General features: G+C 42.4%; 1 long non-coding RNA gene across 1 annotated transcript; it reads left to right on the plus strand.

The window, feature by feature from the left end:
* The first annotated feature begins 5,104 nt into the window (after nt 1-5,104).
* LOC123470758 lies at nt 5,105-6,714 on the plus strand. The gene is made up of 3 exons (XR_006644536.1): nt 5,105-6,205; nt 6,315-6,420; nt 6,484-6,714. It is a non-coding gene; the product is annotated as an uncharacterized LOC123470758 (long non-coding RNA).
* Nucleotides 6,715-10,452: the final 3,738 nt, after the last annotated feature.

Below are 10,452 nucleotides of genomic sequence, written 5' to 3' on the forward strand. Positions count from 1 at the left end.
TGTGGCATGTCTCTTTGGACTCTTTTCTTTTCTTTTTTTTTCGGACTATGCGCGACTTTCTTTCGTCCTTCTTCACCTGGCGCCAGAACAATCCGAACATGACGCAACGCGTTGTTCAAACATCGACGTATTTCCGAATGTGGAATCGTAACCATTTGGAGGGGGGAAAACAAAACAAAACGAGGTTAGTACAACCGCAGATGGATCAGCAAAAATGTTGGTCGAGTACCGTGTACGTCGTCTCTTCCTGTTCCGGGAGGGTGCTGTCGATCTACTTCGCGGTTTATTCGTACACCTTGCCAAACGCGTTTCACTCCGGTCGTTTGCTTTATTTGTCAAATATATAGACACAAACGATTCTCACCATCTTTCACAATTGATTTTCGTTTCTTTAACCACACGACAGGGTTTCGGCTTTCATCAAAGATGGTCGCCAGTTTGACCCAATCTGGAAACGGGAAAGGTCTTCCAAAAAAAGCATTAAAGCCCCGTTGACAGATCCAGTTAGCCACACGAGATTGTTGCATTGGCTGTTGCGCAATTGGTTGCAGAACCTCAGTACGGGGAGGACTGGATTTTTGTTTGTCATCGAGACGATCCCAGTGCTTTTAGTTGGGTGTCGAAAAATCGAAATGATGAAACGAGCGGGTTCTATAAGCGGTTGCGAAAAAAATTGATTGTAAATGAGAGTTCTCTTGTCCTGTTGCTCAAGCGTGAAAAGTGATGGGTCTTTGCACGATGGTGGGCGACGTAGGAGCGGCCGGCAGCTGCTCCGTCCAGTGTAGGGTTGCTCATTATACACGCGCCAAGAAAGTTCAACACAAAAAAAAAACGGCTCTACTTCCGCTCGCGCCTTAGTTTAATTCATTTTGCATTCGCAGGATGATGGATTGCGCGAACACACGCAGAAATGTTTAACAAATTATGTATGGTAAAGTTTTGTTTTGTTTTTTCTTCTTCTTCTTTAGTGACGGAAAACCCCCCAAGATGAAGAAGATGAACACATCTGTTTGTTCAAGATCCTTTTCGTTGCCGGGCGTGAATCTTGCTTCATAAAAATGTGCAGTTGTTGACGTCAGAGCGCATCAGACTCTGCGGTGCGGCGCAGACGAGACCACCTTCGAGTGGTAGCCCAACCTAGGGGGAAAAACAAAACAAAATGGTGGAACAATTTAACACGTAGATTTAAAAGGAATAAAGCCTTATTTTAATTCAACTATTAGCGCCTTTACCTATACGGTTTTCTCGTCACCATCTTCACGTTGGAAAACATTTTATGGCCCTTTTCTTGCTTAAACACCAAACAAAAAAAGGGTGCCAGAAACGTATGAATCTTGTATGGGAGACGAGAGAAAAATGTTTATGGTAAGAGGGAAAAGAGCGCAACGAATTGTGTCTCTTATGGATACCTCAACATCACCAAAAAAAAACAAAAAAAAACAAACACAGACGAAAAAAAAAAAAACCAAACAAAAGTTCTGTCGCGTCCAAACTGTCCGGTCCATTCGCGCGAGCCATAAGCATCACAGGTGGTGACGTCATGGCCGTTGGACATTATGAATAACAAGTAGACAAGCGCTCTGTTCATGAGACAGTCCATTTATTACGAATGCGTTTGCCCGCAAACGTCACGCGGATGATATCCGTGAAGGTAATCCATTTGATATGAATAAATGCTGCGCCATGTTTTGAGCGCGCTAAATCACAAATTCGCAAACTTCTTATAATATACGTCTCATTAGTTGCATTAGCTAATAAAAATTGCTGCATGCGATCAAATATTTAAACAAAACACAAAAAATCTCTCATTCCGAGTCTGGGTTAGCATTTGGCGGCCGTTGCATGAACTGCCTTTCTGTTTGGATCGCCAGCCAAACACATTGCGCAACACCGCGGAGTTCAAAGTGAACGATTCATCTTGCACGTCGGCCGTGAATCATCTGATGGGCTCGATGAGCTTAAAAGTCAGTTGCTTTTTTTCCGAATAACTCATTTCGTCGGTACCTCTTTACCACCTGTTGTATCTTTGCCTACGTGATGGCTTGTTGTTTCGTACCCAATGACAACAATGAAACGAAGATAAAGGAGAGAGACAAAAAAGAAAGAAGGACGAAAAACAAGTTTGGTCTAGAGTCACGCAGCATCGTTGAGTGTTGACTCCTCCGAAGATACGGTGCACCATAATCGCTTCCCTCCTACACGCGGTCGCAGCGTGCAATTAAAATGGCCTGCGCCAGAAGACTCGCAAAAGAGGGACGGCAAAAGAGAGATACGACTCTTATCTGTTTCCTCTGCTATTTTCTTTTTTTTTTTTTTCAGACAAATAAAAACGAATACAGAAATCGCATCAATCCGGTATAGCCCAAAGAGTCATAAATATCCAACGGTTCGAAATGAACGCGCCATTGGCGGAATTGTCAGCGATAAATCAGCTTTTGGCTTGGGCTGGGTGCCACACGACTCTACGCCCAATTGGCGGATAACAAAACAAAAAAAATAAGAAGAAGACGGTGGGAAAAAGAAGAAGAAGGAGGTACAAGTAGGAGTGGATGAATAGGTCTAGGGACGAAGAATTCGCCGTTTCCGGACAGCGAACTATCCGACAATAGCGAAATTGCCAAAGAAATATCACCGTATCGAACACGAAGATTTGCTTTTCAGGAATTCCCATCGATATGGTTGTCAAGGAGAAGCGGACGGCAGGGAAGGTTCCACATCAAGTTGATCTTGTATACATCTTTATCGCAGGAAAATATAAGGGAGAGACAGATGGAAAGATAGGAAGAAACGATTGGATTCCGAATTTCAATCAGCCATTCGACTGGCACACTCTGAAAGCGGTTTCCAGGTGGAGACAGGTGAGTCTTGATGTCGTCATTTGGCGGATGTAAGGAGCTATACGTCTATTTAATCCGAAGGTAACGACGGTTGGTATATGCATGCTCACGGTGTCCGTTTCCGTTATCAGCAATCCAGTGATTGTGCCGGATTTTTGTTGTCTTTCTTTCGGCCTTTTAATTCTCTTTCACGCAAGCAAATGAAGACGCTGAACGCCGTTAAAATAGCTCTCAGACTCAGACCGAAAGGAAACAAGCTCACGTCTTAGCATTTTTATTCACACCTGTCTCCCCTCCCTCCCCTCCCCCCCCCCTTTTTTTCAAATGTAAACAGCGATTTATACACACTTTATTTGATTCCCTCTGATTTTCGCCTGTTTGTTCTCTGTCTTGCTTTTCACAGAGTTGTGTCTCGTTTTCGTGTTGCTCACACCCGTCTAGGTTACCGAAACGCAAGCGCATCCACGCCAGATCGTTAAAGCGGGTCCGTCGGAATTCTTGTCTTGTTGTTGGGCAGCTTTTTCTACTTGCTAGAAGCTGCTAGACGAAAAAGATGAATCAGCACACGTGCGCAAGAAGGACACCAAAGGCTATTGAATATTCATCCGAAGTGTCCGAAATTCTTCCTCGCCATCGTTTTGTTCCCTTCATTTTTAACTTGTGATTATTCCCATTACGTTCGGCTGACACGGACCAGCATTCAAGCCGGATCGATGGATATAAGCAAGCAGGTGTCTGTCTGGAAGAGATATATAGATTGATAATTGGATATTTTCAAAAATGGTTATAGTTTTTAGTTATTTCAGTCAATTTCCCGAGTCCTGGTGTTCATCGCCAGCCTATTCTCGTGTTTCTCCTATTCTCCGTCATGTTATTTCTCATATTCTAAAAATTTGTTCTTTCCTTATTCCACATCCATTCCGGATTCCCAAAAAAGGTTTTCGTTTGTTTTTCGACGTTTTGTGAATGAGGGTCTAAATTTGGCTCACAGGGAAAAAGAAAACTCCCCCGGTCTGTAATGTTTCGATTGGCGAATCAAAAATATAATTTGCACTAAATCGTTAGATGGTTTTTTTTATATATATACGTTGTGTGGGTATAAGGTTGGCACCTTTTTGTTTTTCCGGCTGACGTCAAATAAGCAAAGAAACACACACGCACACACACACAAGGGCTCTCGTCGTTGTCAGACTGCGCAGCAGTTGAGCCGGTTCGTTTCGGATTGAGGTCCCTGGCGGATGTGATGACGTGCTGGCTTCATCTGCATATACGCTCTTGTGCTCACGTATCGTTGCAAACAAAGTCGTCGTGTTGTAATAAAAACTTCCCCCACTGGCCATTTGTCAACAACTTGCTATGCCGCCATCGTCTATTGACAGCGACAACGTTTCTCGAATTACATTCATTGGACGTCATTCTCCTCCACATGCATTGCAACGAAATGAATGGCGCGTGTTTAAAAAAAAACAGCCGGTTGAACTAGAAAATGGCCAGCCCCTCAAAAAAAAAAAAAAATACTATATCCAGTATACAAATTAAAACAAAATAAAAGGAGAAACAAAACGATAATATCCGGAGATTTTTTGGGACTCAGAATGGACCGTCCGGCGCATCGCATGAGAAGAGCTCGTTAAGAGTTCGGCGGCGCCATGGCCTCTCGAAGGCTATGAAGAAACAAACGCCACCGATGCGGTCACGATGGACAGGTGAGTGCGTGCAGCTTCACGTTGGAACTCATGCTGAGTTTTACGACTCTCACAAGGGCACAGGGGTCGACTGGCTCTGCGTTTGCCTTCTCGCAAACGAGCGACTCCTCTTTCCTCGTTCATCTTCCGGCGTGTTAAGGAAGATCCCGGTGAAATAAAAAATAAAGACGCCCTTCGTGCACTCGTAAGAACGGAGAACATGCTAAGTCAGGCTCACGCTCCCCTACTTTTTTTGTTTTTTCCTTCTTCCCTTTCTTTTTATCATCGTTTTCCTTGGCCTTTTCCTCTTCGCAACTCGACAAAAAGATGAAACGAGAATCAAAACAGAAAGCCAAAGAGAAGCCAGCTGGTCTTCTCGGAGATCCTGTTCAGCTAGTTATCCCGGCTCTATCGGCATTCTTGTGCGCGTGTAATCAGAAAAGTATAACCATTCACTAGCTTCCCATCCGGGTAAAAAAAAAAAAATAAAATAAAATAATAATAAAATAAAATAAAAGTTTTAGAAAAAGGAAAAATTAAAAAGAAATAAAAAAACTAGAGAAAAGCCATTGAAAAAAAAAAGCAAACTAGCTCTCACATGTAGACTAAAGGGATTCTCAGCATCAACCACTAAAGGCATGTGTATGTTCGTGAAAGATTATGGCCAAATATGAACGAAACACTATTTCTCAGTCACCGGCAGGCGATAAGGGACTACAAAGAATCTTTTTTTTTCCACTCTCTTCTTTCTTCCCTCCGTTTTTTTTTTTTTCTTCGTCCACTTTATCCGTTCTTCGTTTTTTTTTGTTTCTTTTCTCTTTTTCTTTCTCTTGTGCTTTTACCACTATAGCGTCAGCTTGAGAAACAGTCGGAGAGGTCAATGTCAGGTTCCAAAAAGCAGCTTGGGAATCTTCCCGTCTTCTCGATAGACTTGCTTCTTTCATCTTGGGCATTTTCGTGGCTGATGTTTGGCAACTATGGCCATCGTCTTTTGTTTCTTCCCTGTTCCTCTCTCTCTCTCTTTTTATTTCGTGGACGCAGTGTAGATGTCCTCGGGTTACACTTGTACACTCTTGTGCTGGATCGGGACCAAACGTGAAAGAAAGAAAAAAAAAAAAGTCAAACTCTTTGTTTGTTTTTTTTTGTTTTTTATCAACCCCGAATGACGGTGTGTGCATTCCACGCTGATAAAGCAAACAACAAGAGTTGAAAAGCTTTTTTTTTTGTTGTTGTTGCTGTTGTTTCAATCGCATTGGTTTGCTGTTTGTTGATTGTCTAGTTTTCAAGATTTCTCGATGGTGTGTCTTTTCTGTGTGGATTTGTTCTCTGTTTCTATGTTAACATTTTAAACAGAACTGCCAAAATGGAGGAGGGATGGCTATCTAGCGTTCCGGAGACCGAATTGCATGAGTCACATATCTGATGGGGGATGAGTTAGATTCACTATGTAGAATGACAAGTCACACTGAACCACTAAAACAGGCATCCATTTCTTTTGAAGAGGCAAACGAAAACTGAGAACAAATGCAATGTAGAGAAGGAAAACAGGTCAAATCTTGTATAGGTACCCCTTTTGTCAGCCATAGGTTGATGCATATGTGGAACAAAAGCAGCACGGTGTGGCCGTGAGTTGGCGTGAAACGGAAAACTGGCACCGTTCAAACGCATTGAGCTTTAAACTTGGTATGATTTTGTCTCTCTTTCGCATTTCTTTGTTGTTGTTGCTGGTTTGTTTCTTTTTCTTTGTGTTTGGAATGAAACAAATGAACACCTGCTTCGTGTGCGGTCAAAGTTACGATCACACAACTTGATTGCATACACTTATGGCTGTTGAATGTGACAGAGGAAAGGAAAGTTTGTTCTATAATCGCATATCACTTCATCGGCTGTCTCCTAGAGTAATAGTCTACACATTCGTCATTCGTTTGTTTTTTTTTGTTGGTAAATTTTTTCAAATGTAGGCTACACATTAACGCAGGTGTAAAAATGATGAACTTTCAACTTGCTACGTGGAAATCGAAAGACGTTGACCCCGTACATTTGATCCGGAAGAGGGAAACAACTTCACCCACTGACCAGCTATTGCAATCTGCCCCCTTTTTGTGACACGCTTCCGATTTTCCTTTCCCCACTTTTAATTTTTAATAGATTTTTTTTTTTTTTTACAAGAGAAACAATAAAAACTACACGAATCATTAGTAACCAAATATCTTGTCAATGCATACATTAAATCCTTGTTCGTCTATTCGTTCAGCTGAGCCCCTCCCCCCAAAAAAAGTGCGTACAACCGGTTTGCACAATTTTCTCTTTGGCAGAATGGATTTTATTGATATGGTCGGTTGCTTATACACAGGCGCCTTGTTGTAAATATTTTTAAAAAAATGTGTGCAAACACATCGAACGGATAGGAAGAGATTGCCATCATAGTTGCAAAAAGCTATTGAATTTCAATCGTCCCCATTCGGCCGCACCACAGACGCCAAATATCCGCACAAAACCCTAATCGATGCTGGGCCCTTAGTACGTCACGTAATATAATCGGATATGGTCCCTCCGGTCGGATTCATCCAAGGCGGAAGCAACAACAAAAGGAACAACAACAACAAATGGAGAGAGACATCGTTGATGCCGCCGTCTTTGATATAATCGGCGTTGAATAATAAATATACCATCTTCTCTATTTTTTGTTTTGTTAGCGCACGTTGTACGTGCGCGTGTGTGTGTGTGTGTGTACGCACATTGACGAGTCGTTTGATATGCCCGTTTTGCGCTATCTTCTTTCCTATACTTGCAAAGTCCAACAACAACAGCGTTCCGCGACAGTATATCCGGAGGTGTGTTGTGTATATAGTTATGCTGCGAGCGGGAGGCGTTGGGTGCGGCCGGGCAACTGGCAGACAAGATGGCGCGCGGCTAATATTCGTGATGTCTATAGGCTCGGCTTCCTTCCCTCCGTTCAGGCCTTTTTATTTATTTATATTAATTTTTTTTTCTCTCTCTCTCTTCTCCACTTCAAAATGTATCCTCTGGGCCACTTGTTGTTCCCATCGTTTCTCCACATCTCTTTTCCTTCTTTCTTCCTCGTCTTTCTTTTTCTTCCACCTCTTACCTCATTTTTCGTTTTCCTCGTATTCTGTTTCAGAAAGTCTTCAAAAGAACTGCAGGCAAACAACTGGTTATGCCCGTGTATTTTTAGAAAGGACCAAAGCGCCGAGAGAAGGACCGTCCCGAGTTTTTATTTCTTCTTGCTTATAGCGTCCACAGTGTAACTTATTGCCGGCAATTCTTTTCTCCTTCATTTTTTTTTCTTCCCTTTTTATTTTTGAAATGTTATTTATTTACCGCATCGCTTTTCTTTTTTTCTTTCTTCTTTTATTGGGTGATGTACTGGACTCGTTGGCCATTTTAGTCCCGCGTTGCTCAGAGAACGAGCCCAGCGGTCGGACCGCTGGTGGCTCTGCGCCATCATCCTCATCAGCAGACAACAAATTCCACTCTCCCTCCCGCTGTCCCGTTCCTTTCCCGCTATATTTGCAGCCGAGACAGGCAGACAGGCGCAAGCCTCGCGTCACATCCGCCGCCCGGAGACGGAAGATTAGAAGGCATCAAAAAGATAGATTTTCTTTCTCTCTTTATTTTTCTTCAATTTTCTTTTGTTATTTTTCTTTTACGAGACGTGATTGCTGAATCTATCGAGCGCACGAGAGAATAAGAAGGAAGAGTCATTATCGATATCTCTGCAGGGGACGTGTTTTTTTCGTCAGAATGAAATAAAACAAGGAACGAAAAAAGAAAAAGAGAGGTATAAAGAGCGTGCAATATACAGTATCTTCTTCTCTCTATAAATATAGATAAATATACAGACGAATAGCATCGTATTTCACGGTCGACGACTCTTGGCCGTTTATTGGCGGCTCTAGCCAAGTCATACCATCACTTCCGGCGGCGACTATATTAGCTTGCCAATCGATTGGGAAACAAGGTGTTGACCTTTATTCCCAACATCGTTTTCATCTGTGAGCGTGATTCCTATTATTATCTCGTTATTTTTGTGTGTATGTGTGTGTGTATTTTCCCATTTTTTTTTTTTTAAGGAGTTGCCGGATGGGCTAGGCCTAATCTACGTATATTATCATCGCCTAACCGTGTCAAAAAGAATGGCGTATAACATTATAGGTTACGAGCAGATGGAAGAAACTAAACGATGCAAAGACGAAGGCTAGGTCTTTGGCAACACGATTTAATGAAGCCTATATATATATACCCTATCCGGTCGTGAACTCTTAATTGTCGATCTTGGAAATCAAACGAATCTTTTTTTTTTTAATATTCGCTCTCGATCGGGCTGGAGACGTAATCTATAGTGGGAATGAGTGGAAGATTTGAAGAGGGAAGGACCTCTTTTAATGATCTCACAGGCTAAAAACAGGTTGGTCGGTCATCCCATCGACTATATCGTAATAATACGATTAAGAGGAAGAAGGACGTTAGGCAGAATAAGAACAACAACAACAACACGTATCAAAAAGGAATTTTAAAAAACAAAACAAAACTTGTTTATGTTGCTAGGGTGTGGGTCGAAATCATGTGGAAAACGAACATTCAAAACAAAGCAAGACAAAGTTCAAATGAAAAAAAAACAAAAAACCTGCAACTTTATAAAATAAAAATAAAAAATAGATACGAACGGCTGGTTTCTTGTGCTGCTGGCGATGTTCAGGAATTCCTCGGCCTCTTTGGCTTCATCCCTGGCCACTGTTTGGACCGCTATATCACTCGCGCTGATCTAGAATGGAGTTTCTTCTTCTCTTCCTGACCCATCGCTTTTTTCGATCTGTTCTTTTCTTTCTCCTCAAATATCTTCGGCCAGAATTAGCTTGTTACATTGGGGCAGATTCATTCAGTCGAAGCGAACGGCCAGCCCCCCGCTGGCTGTGCATGTTTCCCTTTTCTTTTTCTTTTTTATTTCAAACTTTTCCAACTTAGAGCTGCAGGCGACAATGCCTTTGCTGATTGCTGGCCAGCTGCTGCTGCACGGCCCATAGACAGAAAATGTCTTCTCAAATGTGTCTTCTTCTTTTGATTTTTTTTTACGGGGTCATTGCTGACACACATCGAGGTTATTGGTGCTGCAGTTTGATTTAATGTCGACAAAGAATGAAAAATAACAAGGAATTGATCAACTTCGTATACTCTCTTTGTTGTCACTCTTTTTTTTTTTTTAGACCAGACTTTTTTCTTTCTTTTTTCACGTTACATCACGAAAAAAAAACCCGGGCGCCACCACCAGGGAACGGTCACGCTCCCCTACCGTGCCGAGCGATGTTTGTTGCTAAACAGCGGCGCGCATCTTTTAACGTTACTTAGCGTAAACCGATCCCACTCGATCCACTCACCTATTCATAAGGTGGTCTCCGTCGAAGGTGATGTCACTGAAAACGGTGCGTGTTTTGACTGTTTGTTCAAGGTGGCTTGCCTAAATGTTACACTGTCTCCGTCGATGGTCAATTCACGCACTGGTCGAACCCCCTACGGCCATGTCGAAGGTCCGTCTGACGACATCGACTCGACGTCATCGATATTGGATTTTTTTAAAATGTCGGTGGCCAATCGAGCGTGGAAAAAATATCGACAAAGAGTTTCATCATCTTCTTTGATGTTTTCTTTTTGTTTTTAGATGAATGGCTATTTGACTGGACTTTGGGCCCACGAGGCGTATAGCAATACCGAGAAAGCAATCTCGGGACACGAATTGTTTTTGCCTTTTCTATCGTATACACAAAGTCTGGCTTAAAACGAAGCCCTCGATTCAGCCGGTTGTCTTTGGCTACGCCCTTTGATGGCGTTTTCGAGACTCCCAAGTCGAATTCTCCGAAAGGTCTCGTTGGCCATTGCCTTCTTTTTTGATTTTTTTTTCCTTTTTTGATCTG

The sequence above is a fragment of the Daphnia magna genome, linkage group LG3 (assembly GCF_020631705.1).
Source record: "Daphnia magna isolate NIES linkage group LG3, ASM2063170v1.1, whole genome shotgun sequence".
Classification (NCBI taxonomy): Eukaryota; Metazoa; Arthropoda; class Branchiopoda; order Diplostraca; family Daphniidae; genus Daphnia; species Daphnia magna.